Consider the following 14806-nt stretch of genomic DNA (forward strand, 5'->3'; position numbering starts at 1 on the left):
CAGTGTTTTGAACTTTGCATCTGATAGGTTGGCTATCTCTTCATCACTTAGTTGTGTTTTTTCTGGAGCTTTGATCTGTTCTTTCATTTGGACCATGTTTTTGGTCTCAGCACGCCTGTTACATAGAAGGGGCTGAGCCTTAAGTTTTCACAAGGGCAGGGCAACCCAGGTCTCTGCTATGATGCTGTATGTTGGGGAGGGGTCTGAGAGGGAACAGTGCCAGCTTGCTCCTCTCTCTGCCGGTTTTCAGTCTCCACTACCCACAAGCAAATTGGGACTTTCTGGTGCTGATTCCCAGGTGGGTTGGCTTGTGTACATTCTAAGACCCTGTGGGTCTCTCCAAAGAACTCTCCTGTGAGGCTGGGAGTTTCTCCCACTGCTGCCACAACCCCCAAGGGTGTTTTAAGTCAGAGGTTTTGAGGTTTTATTTCCCCGCTCTGGAGCCCTGGGTAGCGTGGTCTGTCTCACTCCTCAGTTGTTCCTCCTGGTTTATCTGCACACGAATGTGGGACCACCTGCTTCACCAGCTGCCGCCTGGCCACGAGTCCTCTCAGCCCGGCTGTCCAATTCTGCCCCTCCTACTGGTCTGGATGAATGTTTCTTCTTTAACTCCTTGGTTGTCAGACTTCCATACAGTTCAATTTTCTGGCAGTTCTGGTTGTTTTTGTTTTTATATTTGTTGTTGTCCTTCTTTTGGTTGTGTGAGGAGGCACAGTGTGTCTACCTACGCCTCCATCTTGGCCGGTCCTTGGGGAACTGCTTTCTTAATATCATTACATGAATTGATATTTGAGTGTTGATCAAATCTTGCATTTCTGGGATAAACCCCACTTACCATGAATCGTAGTGTTTTTAAAATATACTTCTGGGTTTCACTTGACTTGATATTTTGTTATAAATTATTGTATCTATGTGCATGAGGGATATGGTCTGTAGTCTCTTCTTTTCTTGTCATGTATTTGTCTGGTTTTGATAGCATGATAATGCAGTTCTCATGAAATGATTGGGGAAGAGTTTCTTACTCTTTCACCTTCTGTAAGAGACTGCATTGTACTGGTATTATTTTGTCCTTAAATATTTTGAAGCATTACCAGTGAAGTCATTGAGGCCTGAGATTTTCTTTTTGTGAAGCTTTTTAGATATAAATTCTATTTCTTTTAGTAGATATGGAGCTATTCCAGTTACTTATTTCTTCTCAAATGAGCTTTGTTAGGGTGTATCTTTCAAATAACTTGTTCATTTCATCAAAATTACTGAATTATGTAGCATGAAGTTGTTAATAGATGCTTCCTTATTATCATTTTAAGGTCTCTATAGTGGTATTCCCTCTTTCATTCCTGATATTAGTAACATTTGTCTTTTCTGGTTTTTTCCTGATGAATCTGGTTAGAAATTTATCAATTTTATTTATATTTTCAAAGAACTGGCTTTTGGTTTTATTGATTTTTCTGTACATTTGTCCATTTTTTACTTCATTGATTTTCACTCTTATCTTTGTTTTTCTTTCCTCCTGTTTACTTTGGGTTTAATTTGCTCTTTTTTGTAGTTCATTAAGGTAAAAAATCTGTCATTGGTGCTATACTTCCTTCTTTTCTAATATAAACATTTAAAGCTATAGTTTTTTCTCTAAGCTTTGTACAAATGTTGATATGTTGTGTTTTCATTTCATTCAGTTCAAAATATGTTCTATATTCCCTTGAAATTTCTTTTGGATTTATTTGATTAATTTCCGAAATTTGAGGGATTTTCTAGATATCATCCTAATTATTGATTTCTTATTTAATTCTTTAGTGGTCAGGGAACATATTTTGAGTGGTTTCAATTCCTTAACTTTATCAGACTGACTTTATGACCCCAAATATGGTCTATCTTGGTGAAGGGTTTGTGTGCACTTGGAAGACAGATGTGTATTCGGCTGCTTTGGGGTGGAGTGTTATGAAATGTCAATTAGGTCAAGTTGATTGATAGTCTTGTTCAGGCCTCCTGTTCCCTTACTGATTTTCTGTCTACTTTTCTATCAGTGACTGAAAAATACGTGTTGACGGCTTCAAGTAAAATTGGAATTTGCCTGTCTTTCCTTTCAGTTCTATCAGTTTTTGCTTCATGTGTTTTGAGTTCTAGTAGGGCAGCACTGTTTAGGGTTGGCATGTCCTCTTGATGAATCGACCCCTTAATCATTGTGAAATGTCCCTCTTTGTCTCTGGTACTAGTCCTTGTTCTGTTGTCTCTACTGCCTGATGGTGATGTTGCTACTCTAGCTTTTTCTTTGATTAGTATTTGCATGATATATCTTTTTATTGTACTTTTAACCTATCTGTGTATTTATAGAGTTATTTTCTTGTACATAGACTATAGTAGGGTCTTGCTTTGCTAACCTTTAATGTGATTATTAATATTGTTGAGTTTAAATGTACTATTTTGCTATTTGTGTTTTATTTCCCCCCCTCTGTTCTTTGTGCCTTTCTTCCTCTTCTCCTGATTTCTTTGGGATAAATTGAGTACTTTTTATAATTTCATATTTTCTCCACTGTTGGCTTATTTGTTATACATATCTTCCTGTTGTTTAATGGTTATGCTAAAGGTAAATACACATCTTTAACTTATCACTACCTGCAAATGCTTTATGTATAGTAAAAGAACTTGTAATAATATATTTTACATGTCACCCTTCCTAATCTTTGTACTCTTGTAATAAATTTAGTTCTACATAAGTTATAAACCTTGTAATAAGTTGTTATTAATGTTGCTTTAAACAGTTGATTATCTTTTAAATAGATTGAAAAATAGTGGAAAATTTTTCTAGATCCTTGATTTGTGTGATAATTGACTAGAGTAAGGAGTATGAGGATGGCCTTGCCTCTCTGGTTAGAATATTGGACATTTGGGTGGTGGACACACAATGCAATAGACAGATCATGTATCGTAGAAATGTATACTTGAAACCTACATGACCCTATTAACCAATTTCACCCCAATAAATTTAATAAAATGAAATAGTACTAGGCAGCCCCTGAGTCCCCAGCTGCCTACAGCTCCACTCCAACCACATGTCCTCCTTTGGGTAACAGTCTCTCTTAGTTACTGCCCTCATAGCGGACAGGGCTGACAGAGCTTCATTGCTGGGTTTCTTTCTAAGTCCCCTTTTCCTACAGGTGCCTGCAGCCAGGAATGGCTATAATGTGCCCTTAAGCTCTTTTTGATGTTTATAAGAGCATTGACCTTCATGCCAAAGCATTCATAATCATGATGGCTCACATTAACTGACCTCTTCCTATATGCCAAACACCTTACTAAGCCCTTTGTGGGCATTCTCTCTTAAATCTCCCTGCACTCTGACGAGGTAGATACTGCTATCCTTTTTACAGGTGAAGAAATGGAGACAAGAAGGTTTAAGTAAATTGTTCAAGTCTTACAGCAAGGTCAATAACGGAACCAAAATCTGGTTCTTGTTGGTCTAACCTGAGAGCCAGCGACTCTCAGCTACTGTGCTCTACATCTCCCTGGTGACCCACCCTCTTAACACACACCTCCACTGATGTTATATACCTGGAGAACCACTGGGTCTGGGGCCCCAGCTCTCCCTGTCTCATTCTGCACGTCAGTGCCTGTGGTAGAAGGATATACACTGTTGATTCATGTGGTTTAGTGGCAAGAACACTGGACTGGGAGTCAGGACACTCTGCTCTCATTCCAGCTCTGTGGCTCACCAGCCATGTCTCTTTAGGAATGTTAGTTACTATCTCTGGGCTTGTAGTTTCTCAATACCTAAGGTAAGGAAATTGAATTAGATCATCTCAAAGGCTCCTTCAAGTACCAACATCCTATAAGGGTATGAATTAGTGACCTTGCCAATAGAGAACTAATAATTACCTAACCTGGCAGGCCATTTGAGATTTATTTACTTTAATAATATTTATCAAGAACACAGTGCTTAGCCGCTTACTTTATGCTCATTTATCTTCCCTGGCTTCCTGTTTATCCCAAAGGTTATCTTTTCAAACTGCCCTTTGGGCTTATAAGCCCTCCTTTGTGTTCACTACATAGTATTAAGAGAACAAAAAACAGATTGCAAAATGGTATGTATCCCATTTTATTAAAAGAAAAAAATACACGTGTGTGTTTGTATATACAAATGTAGACTTTTGTTTATATTAGTGTTCACATTTGTGTAGTCTGAAAGAATGTGTATTAAAATGTTAGAATGACTTTTTTGAATGGAGAAGTAACTGGCAATTTTCATTTTATTTTTTCTTTATATAGTTCTGTTTTTTGCAATCCTGACCTGACTGATGGAATTGCTTATATTTTTAATACTCATTGCTTATAAACACAATAGCTCACAAACCAATACATAATATGTCCTTTAGATTCAGAGTCTTCCCAACGCTTTAACTTTGTCCCTGGTGTCTTCTCCCAGGTTGGCTACCTGTCTTTCAGTCTTAAAAAAATAATACAGTGGAGGACAGGGTACATGACACACAGGACAAAGCGATCTAACTTCTGGGGAATCAGCCTCTTCAGCTCCAGCTTCTGGCTACGGCCCACCCCCGTTCAGTCACTCTCCTCTGCTTGTCTCTCCTTTTGTGTTGGAATTGACTGCACATTTCCCCAGCAGTCTTGCCACTTCCAGTTCCTTCCTCAGCAACCTACCTTGAGCACTTCTAGCATCCATTCATCCATTCGCTCGTTCATCATAAATTAGGCATAAATCAGACCAGTAATGCAATAAGTGCGTTGTTCAGAGTTGAGCACTGAGGTTTCAGTCCCGTGTCTGCCCTCGGTATGCCAGGATCATGTGAAAAGCACTTGGGAATCTGTGAAGATGGGTCAGTGGGAATTGCCATGGTCAAGGCCCTGTGCTAAGCTCAATGGGGGAAATGGCGAGGAGAATCCTCTGCCTTCAAAAAGCTTAGGATTGTTTTCTATGGTAGGGGTGTAAATGCAAAGAGGGAGGGGGAGGCATGGAGGGATGCAGAAATAATATCCATAGACAGGAAATGAACGACTGGATTCTGCAGAGGAGGAGGAAGGAGGAGTGAAAAATCACCAAAGGGTGTGGAGCCATGGGCGGCTGAGAAAATAGTGGCATCATTAATCTATTTATCGATTCATCTACTCATTCATTCCACAGATACACATCGGGCACCTGCCACCAGACCAATACTCTCATAGGTGCCAACATGTAACAACCCCCGCCTCTTTTTTTACATTCCTCTGTTGCTTACATTCTATGGGACAACAGAGAGAAAGGAAGTAAACAAAAACATAGAGCAGATCATTCCCAAAGAGGGTAAATGTGTGTTTGGGGTAGTGTGTTTGAGAGCAACGGGGGAGGGGACATTTGTGCTTCCATGGAAGCCGTTAGCAGAAATAGAAGGGGGGTGCTGGACTGAGGAGGAGGAAGAGGAGGAGGAGGAGGAGGATGGTAAATGTATGGTAGGGCTTCTGACTCAGAGATGCTAAAATTTACCACCTGGTGAAAATATTTTAACCTCCTCTCAGACTCTGCATGGTATCATTCTCTGGCTCAGAAACATTTGTGGGTTCCCACTGTCCTCTGGACAAAATCCCAGTTCTTTAGCTTGCAATCCAAGGGCCTTCACAGTCTCGCCCAGCCTGCCCATCTGCCTGCTTCAGTCCTCACAGGAGCCTTCCATTCTGGCCTCGAAGGCCTCTCCACTGTCTCCACTTAGGCTGTGTCCCTTCACACCTCCATACTTGAGCCCTAGGAAAGTCTCCTGACTTCTCTAGTCCACAGCTCTCCTACCGTCTTCGGGGCTCAGGCCTTTTCTCTGCCTGCCTGCCCTTGTGATAACTTAAGTGTGTCATAAGCAAGGACTCAACTATCCAGAAAAAAATGTAGCTCCTTGGGGGAGGGGCTGGCCCCTTCATGCTCCTCTCTCCATTGAATTTGCTGTGTCCAGAAACACATCAAGCAGCTTTACAAATCAATGATCTTCTTGTATAAAATAAAGGAGAGAATGAGAAGAATTTAGAAAACCAAAGAGTTTCCCACCCAAATTCCTGGAGCCAGGAGATGACTGAATTCAGCTTGTGGGCAAGTGTTCGGAAGCAATCAACAAAGAATAACACCAGTTCACTAGGAGAATTCGAAATTGGAATAAACTCTGTCTACCTTGTGCATCTAGGGATGAATCTATTTGGCGATGCGTGGCCTGAGAGTTCTAGAATTCCTCCCACCCCTCAATCCACAAGACAGGCAGAGTCCTGGACTCTGGCCTAGAATAATCCATAGCTCCTCTCTCCAAGGGTTTCTTCCTCAGTTTCCTAAGCTTGGTCGTAGTTCCTCCTTTTAGCCTGTGGGGAAATGGAGCGCCTCAGTTTATCCATCTGAGATGCAGGATGATGGGGGACCAGCTGTCCCGTGCCCTTCTCTCCTCCCCTTCGGCAGCATTTGATACCGATGCTCAACTTCTGTGCTTTGAGGCCAGGATGCCAGGGCAGTGGGAGGTTAGGAGAGGAGCGTGTGATTGTACTGATGGGTGTTTGGGAGGAAAGTCAATACCTATTCATCATGACACTCCTTCTGCCCTGTCTTTCATCTGGGGAATCTGAAAGCCCTGGACAAACGGTAATTAATTTTCACAACAACTTCCAAGGCGGATGGGGTGCTGCCCATCAAAGTTCAGAGGGGCATGTTCCCAGTACTCCTCCCCCAACACTTCCTGCTCACTTCCAGCTGCTGTTTGTCTCCAAGGTGACAATGCCAGGCAATGGCATGCATAGGTCTAGAACGCTTCCCAGGACATCTCTGCCCAGAAGGCTCTCCAGGGGCAGATGGAGACTCCCAACGAGCATCCTTCCCCCACCTCTACCCTCTTTCTAAGAGGATGACTAAGTGAACCAGGGCAGGAGTGGGAGCATTTCCGGCCTTCACAGGCAGGCTGGGGCCAAACGACTAGTTAGTTGACTCAGCAGGAACCACATGGCTCCGAAAATACAACTGCCTCTGCCTGGTTCCACCTCGTGCTCCCTGGACTCTTTGGACACGGCCACCTCCTCCTCCTCCCCTCCCCCTCCCCCAGGGGGGCCACTGGAAGTGAGGTTTGCCTTGTTCCGGATTACAAAAGAACTTCCAGCTCATTATAGAGCACTTAAAAATATGGAAACATATAAAGCAGGGAATTATTTTGTTAATCCCATAATTTCTCCACTACCCAAATAACCACTGTTGAAATCTTGTTATATTTCCTTTGTTTGTTCTGTTTTTGGTTTTCATTAAAAGATCAATATGTAATCATGGCAGAAATTATGTATATGATATTTATAGTATACATTATTTTATATACATAAAATAGGACAGGTTATAAAGTGAAAAGTCAAAGGCCATCCCAACTTTCTAGTCCCACCCAAGAGGTGAGTTTCTTGTGTATCTTTTCAGAATTGCCTGTGACACATACAAGCATGCATGTGCTTGACTGCCTAACGTTTTATCTTATTGGTATGCCACGTCTATTTAATCTTTTCCCTATTGTAGTTTATTCAAGTGGGGGCAGGGAGAAGGAAATGAGTAAGAATGAAGCGTCGGGAGGACGAAGCAAGCCAGGATACAGTGAGGGCCTACTGTGCGCCAGCCACTTTTGCTGTCTTCCCAGTTGCTCGGTGTGAGAGTTGGGCACAATCTCCATGCTGCAGATGAGGTAACTGAGGTTCAGACGGGTTAAGGAAGATTTTGCTTGTAAGTAAGAGAGCCAGGGTTTGAGGCAAGGTTTGTCAACTCCAGAGCCCATAGTTGATCTGTTTTGCCAAGATGCCTTAGAAAAACCCCAGGGTTTAAGCTTTCCTTTTGCTTTGCAGCTGAATAAGGAGAGCCCTTCATTCATTCATTCTCTCATTCATTCCAATAATACTGATGTGCCAGGCACGAGGGATCCAGGGGGCAAGACCTTTGCATGGAAGTGAACACGCAAACAAGCAAGCATAACCCAGCGTGGGAGAGCGGAGTACAAGGTGCCATGGGGGTCAAACCAGAGGTTCCTCTCCCAGACTCCAAAGGTCAAGGAAGACCTCCAGGGGGAGGAGACCCTATGCTGAGTCAGTCCCGTGGCACCAGTCAGGAAGTGCCAGTGAAGCCTGAAACGCCTCTGCTTCCTGTCCTCCCTGGATCCCATGCTCCAAAGTCACAGGCGGCTGGCTCCTCCCTGACCTGGCTCTCGCCTCAAGCTTCCTGCTCTTCACAGCATGGCTTGCCCGACTACAACAGAGGCAGGGTGGGTTGTGGAGTCCCGACTTCTGAGAAAATTTTCAACACTGTTTCCGGTTATTTTCTAGAAGGTCAGGAAATGTTTATTATTCTCCAGGGAAGAGTGAGTTACACAGAGGATTGGTTAAATGCTTGGGCTCTGGGTGGACAGATCTGGAGAGGAGTCCTATTTCTCATTTGCTCTGGGACTGCTGGAAAATCACCAGTATCAATGAGAGATCTTGGTAATAAGCCACAGAGATGGACTCTGATTGATTCTCTTAAACCAAGAAGGGAATCCAATGCAGTAGACCTGGCGGAGGTGCAAGAGGGGACAGTCTTAAGGAAGGAGCAGACATTAAAGTGGCATTCCTCCATGCCCAGAGCAGCAGGACACACAAAACCATCCTTTGGCCGGGAAGCATCTGATCAGGACGCTGATGCCCCTGCAGGCAGACAGCACAGCGAATGGAGCACTGCGGTTGTCTGGGTATTTATCATGTACCCACATCCATTGCCAGGAAGCTAGAACAGGGAAGATTTGCCCTTGGACCTCAGTGGTGGAAGGTCGGGTGCCGCCTTCCTACAAGCCAGCACACAAAGGTGAGTGCTGCACATTACCCAGGGAGCTTTAGATGCTGAACAGCCAAAAACCCAATGTCCAGGACATGTCCTAACATCTCAGAGCCTTTGTAAAATAGAGACGTTAATAACGTCCACCTCACAGGATTGCCATGAAGAGTTAAAAAAAAAAAGCAAGTAAAATACTTCACACAGTGCCAGGCACCCAGTAAATGCTCGGTCAGTACATGTTAGTTTACCATTATCGTTGTTGTAATTATTATTACTATCATTGGCCAGTTTCTCTTAAAGTAAAATGTGAATAGTATTTTAAATATAAAACGTATTTTTACATATTGGCCATGTATGGCATATAAAGTAACATATGGCATACATAGTAAAGTTAAAAAATACTGAAAAGTTGAAAGAAGACAGAGAAGTCACCTACTACCCACAGAAACCCGCAGTCAACATCTCGGTGTTTCCTGCTGATCTGTTTACTGTGTATTGGCTTTGGGTCTTTCATTCTTCTTCTGTTTTCCCTCAAACAGCCCTGACCGTCCTGCACACACCTTTGTGTTTCCTACCTGACAGCGTTTGCACTTCCTGATGTTACTAAAGACTCTTTGGAATCGTCATTCCTCAGGGCTGCAAAATATCCTGTGGCGGGGATAGAATCATCCCCCAAGTGTCGTTTCCACAGTCTTGGGAGGAGGTAGAGGAGAGGGAGTGGTATGCATTTATAAATTAGAGGTGTTTTTCAAAAAAGCGCTTCTCATTCTCAGTGCTTCTTCAGAATCCCAGCTGACACGGAATTGACATCAGCTGTTCCAGCAATGTTTGTTCAACAGACTGTTTCCTACAGTTCCCATACATCTGCAGCTGGTTAGGGGGTGTAACCCTCCTAGGTGCACAACCACCTCACTGCGTCTTGATGGGACATTGTCACTGCCACCAGGAGCATGAGAGTCCCATCGTGCTACCATCGCCTTGGCACTGCTGCCCTGCCCACTGCTTTCTCACTTGCCCAATATGTTCAACCACGGGTTGGACTGGGGTGGTTTATCCTGCCCGTGGAATTTCCTGCCATTAGTGAAGTTAGTGGAATGTGCCCCTCGGCTCTGCCACTTGGCAGCTTGGGACTTGGGGCAATTTTCTTAAGCCTTTCAACCTCTTCTAGAAAAATAAAAGGATCACATAAAAAATTCTCGTAGTAAGTTTCTTCTTTCCTTCTTGAAGAGTTTCATATTCTCCTCTCCCTCTCCCTCACTCTCTGGGCCCCCCCCCCGCCCCAACCCGTGCCCCAGTGCCCTGCCTCAGCCCCTGGCACTTGCAGGTCTCAGGCTGGACAGGATGTGGCTGGCTCACCTGACCAAACTTCCCACTGAAGGTGACTAAAATGCCAGTGATGCGGATTATTTGGACTTCCTGGGCAGGGCCAGGCACCCTCCGGTAGTGGGGCTTTGGGAGCAACAATAATTAATATTTTGCCCAGTGTGATTCTGATCGCCCAGCCAAAAAGAGGGTCCCACCCTGAGCTGGGAGCCCTGTGGGAACTGCCCTCCCCTGCATTCCCCTGGCAGCGATTATGCAATGGACACCTCGGGCTCCGAGGGCGGGGCACGAGGCAGAGGATGTGTCCTGGCCTGACAAGCTTGGATAGGCCAGAGGGGCGGAGCGATAACCTTTACCCTGCAGCGTCCTGGGCCGGGACACCCACGTGGTCTTGATTCCATCCTGGGCCTGCCCAAAGGCCCACACTGGGTGGCCAGGCTCTGCCCAGCCATGGTGTGGGAGTGAAGTGACCAGACGGGTTTCTGAGGAGGGCAAAGGGAAATGAAATCGTCCTTTCCCCTGCCACCTGCAACCCCCGCCCCTGCCAAATTAGACCCTGAAAGAAGCAGGGGTCTCAGAGGTCTTCCGGTCCAACTCTCTCATTTCACACGGAAGGAAACAGACCCAAGGAGAAGCGAAGAGCTGTGCTTCCAAGTTTCAGTAAGAATGGGGAGAGTGGCCGGAGCTTTTGAAAGTGCTGTCCATGACATTGCTCACTGACTACGATTTCAGTGACTGAGAAAGTCTCTTTGATCCCGAATCCTCCTCCTGCTCCCCAGCATCTGAATTCCTCCTTACTTCCTTTACTTTAAGGCTTTGGTGCCGATTAAAAAGTTAAGCTTCCTCTGGCAGGGATCACTTCCCGTGTCGGTAAGAAGCAGTCTGTGTTCCTGTTCCAGAGCAGATGGGATGGAGGGAGTGAAGGAGGACAGAAAGCTTCAGCGTGGCAGGAGCCCTCATCTAGAGAGCGGTGTATTCCGTTTCCAGTGCCCTTGCGCGGGCAGTCTCCCCTCCCCTTTCCCACAATGCTATGAAGTCGGAGGACCCTCAACAGTCATTCCCATTCTCCAACTTGCCTCTGGGATACCCAGTAAGTGCCCAGGCAGGATTGGCAGCAGGACACTCAGCTCCTCCCCACAACCTAGTATAAGGGTCTGATATTGGTATTTTTGTCAACTGGTTCACAGAAAAGTAAGTCCTGGAAGTTAGGGTTTGAGAGGGCCTGGAGTAATACAATGCAGAACTCTTGCCTTCTCTCGTTTGTGCCTCACTGCTGCCCTAGGTAAGTGTCACCCCATTTTCCCAGAGGAAAGACATAAGGCTCAGAGGTTTACTAAACCCCGTGAACTGTGAGCACCTCCAGCACAAGGAACTGAGTCATGTCCATCGTTTTATGGTTGATTCATAACTTTATTTACGAGTGTTTGTCGAGTGTTTGCAGAAAGAATCCTGTGAGATGATCCAATATGCTTCGTGCATTCCGCAGATGAGAGGACTGAGGTGTGCAGGGTTAAGCAATACGCCTGGGTCACAGAGTGGCAGAGCCCGGACCCCAGAGCTCTTGGTGCCCAGTCTGACGTCCTTTCTCCTTCACCCATTCATTCCTCCGTTCATTTATGCGACCGTGAGAACTGAGCCCACACACCTCCCGGAAGCATGCTGGGCTCCAGAGATGCAAACAAACAGGCCAGGGGATAGTGTGGGGTGAGTGGGGCACTTGCTTTCGTAAAAAGTCCTAAGCGGGGTGGGGAGGGCGCCAAAAACCTCAGTGACCAAGATAAATAATATTTTAATGCAATGTTTAAAAAAATCAAATCAGCAAATGATGGCCCATAGGCCTGCAGCCTGTTTTTGTAAATAAAGTTTTATTAAGACTAAATCCCATTCCCTGTTTTGAGGAGCCCACTGTTTTGTCAGAGGAGACAGGCCCAAATGGAATATTTATTTCATTCTCTATGAATGTCCTTTGGCAACAAGCAGTGGGTGAGGGGGAGTATTCCAGACAGGGAAGGAAATGCACAGAAATCCAGCGGCATGACACCACCAGATTACTGGGGGAAATGGCAGCAAAGTTCACTGAGGTAGGAGACTCAGTGTCAGGAGCCAGGGGAAGGAGTCAGGTCTCAGACATCATGGGTAGGGCTGTTGGGGTGGGGGTGGGAGTGGGGAAAATGCAGAAACCACCATTCCAAGAATATTCCCTAAAGATTTTGGACTTTACACCACAGACCTGGTGACTTACCAGCAGGCCACCACTGAATTGGAGGAATCAGACACAAACCAGAGCGGACAGGTCTTCCCTCAGAAATATGTTTAAAACCACAATGAATGTGTTTGGCTGGCTGGCTGTCCCCAGATGCACCTCAGGTCTTTCACCCCCTCCAGTCCTTGTCTCCCCATCCTGGTGCCCTGTGGCCTCATCTGTGACTGGACATCCTCCAAGGGCAGAAGCTGCCTTGTGTAAGCTGCCAAAAGCCAGGGAGAATCTTGGGGAATGAAAGCTCCTGAACAATTCTCCTCATTTGCTGAGAATATTGTAAATGCATATTTAAAGATATTCCATCTAAATCACTCAGAAGAGAACCTGGCATAAAATATCACTCAAATAAAGACGGCTGTTACTATTTTATTTTTATTCCAAAAGCATTTTTAATATTTTTTACAAGTTTCCAAGTTTGATTATTTGAAGACCCGTGTTTGAAGGACATTGTCCCCTTCCCCATAAGTTTTCATTAATTGTTGATAGTTGCAGAAGCATTTGCTAGGTCAGGCTATCGGCTGACAGCTGAGAGGACTCAGTGTTTTGGGAGGGATTTGAGTCCTGGGAGAGATTTAATCCGGGGGGACTTCCTGGGAGGGGGGGCTTGAGGGCAGAATTAAATGAATTGATGAGACGATAGATGGAAACATTCTGAATGACACAGCTTCTGAAAGATGAGACTGTTTTGCCTGCCTTCTGGGGGAATTAACTGCGATCACATACATAAAATGTTTCCCACGGGAGGCCCCAGTGAAAAGTGGATAATGGAAAGGAGGAGGGGGAGGGGAAAGAGAAAAAGGGGCTGAAAAGCAGTTGTAGCTCTGGTTAGTTATGTGAGACTTTGCAAATATTACTGTCCCTCTTAACACTTGTGGATTATTCAGGCTAAGATTTCTACCTCTGAGAATTCCTGATCATAATCAATATAAAATAATAATACCTGTTGTTTGTTTTCACCCACTTTATACCAGTCTCTCTTCTAACTGATAAACATACAACATCTCATATGATTTTCACAACGACCCTGTTCTTGGACTCTTATGATTTCCATTGTATTGATAAGGAACTAGAAGGCCAGAAAAGTGAAGTAATCTGCCTAAACGACAGCTCTAGCAAGCATTTCCCCACGTGGCCGGGATCCCGGTGGGCCGTGGCTTCAGTATTTCAGGAGGCTGCTCTCCTTCCTGCTTCCACTGCCCAGTTTCTGTGGCAACACTAGCCTGTAACTTGAGCATCCCCCCACCCACCCACCCACGCCGCCACCTCAGCCCAGTGACTTTCCCCAAAACTTGTGTCACTCTTAACAGATGACACTCAGGGAAAAGCTCTGTGGTTGAATCACCGTGGCCACTTCCTGTTCCAGTCAGGGTCCCCTGTTCCCTGGGGCCCGCGCTCTGCCATGCCCTGTGTAGCAATAAGAGCCACGGTATCTATGACCCCAGGGCTGCTAGGAAAGCTCGTCACCCCCTCCTGTGCCCCCAGCCTGCCAGGCTGAGGGACTCCAGTTCTTTGCTTCAGCCCCACTCTGCAACCCTGCTATGGAGAGCCTGGGGGAGACCCTGGCTGTCCCAGGGCTGCGGAAGGAGACCATGGGATAACCCCCATCCCTTCAGACTGGTGATGTAAGGCTAATGGGGACAGGTGGGCGGATGTCAAGCATCAGCCACGGAGTAAAGGAGTAGTCACTGACCCTGTGGGTGCCTTGTGGGCACCCACTCAGAGGGTATTGTTGTCTCCGTGTACATGGGTCAGTGCACCGAGTGACAAGCCAAATACAGACAGGGCTCTGTGTCTTGGGGAAAACCCCGATTCTCTCCCAGTTGCTCAGAAAGAGCTTCCTGGAGGTTGACAAACTGAAGTGAGTATTGAGTGTGAAAGCGGAGGAATGCATCAGATACTTGAGGGGCTATGTGGAGGAGGAGACTTCCTCTGGGTAAATGCAGAGAAGAGAATCTGGGATCATCTGGACTGTTTAAGATCCTTAGAAGTCAAGCCTCTAAAGATTATGGTATTCCTTGCCCAACCTCCACCCACACAGGTAATACAAAGTAAAGCGATCTAAATCCTAAAAACACGTGTAAGGAAATCCAACAAAGCACTAATTTTCTGTTCCATGATAACCACTTCAGTGCTTTTTTTCTTTCTTTTTTTTTACACTATCAATTATCAAAGTCTTTTCAAAAACATTTTTTGTTTGTTGGGAGTTTTTTGATTACTGCTTCAATTTCATTAGGTGTAATCTATCTATGCAGATTCTCTGATTCTTCCTGATTAAATGTTGGGAAACTGTATGTATGTTTCTAAAAATTTATCCACTTTATCCAGGTTGTCTAGTTTATTGGTATGTAATTGTTCATAACACTTTCTTACAATCTCTTGTATATCTTTGGTGTCAGTTATTTCTCCTCTTTCATTTCTGATTTTATTTTATTTAAAGATTTTGTTTA

Source organism: Phyllostomus hastatus, unplaced genomic scaffold, assembly GCF_019186645.2.
Source record: "Phyllostomus hastatus isolate PE091 unplaced genomic scaffold, TTU_PhHast_1.1 phas_scaffold_1066, whole genome shotgun sequence".
NCBI classification, from domain to species: domain Eukaryota; kingdom Metazoa; phylum Chordata; class Mammalia; order Chiroptera; family Phyllostomidae; genus Phyllostomus; species Phyllostomus hastatus.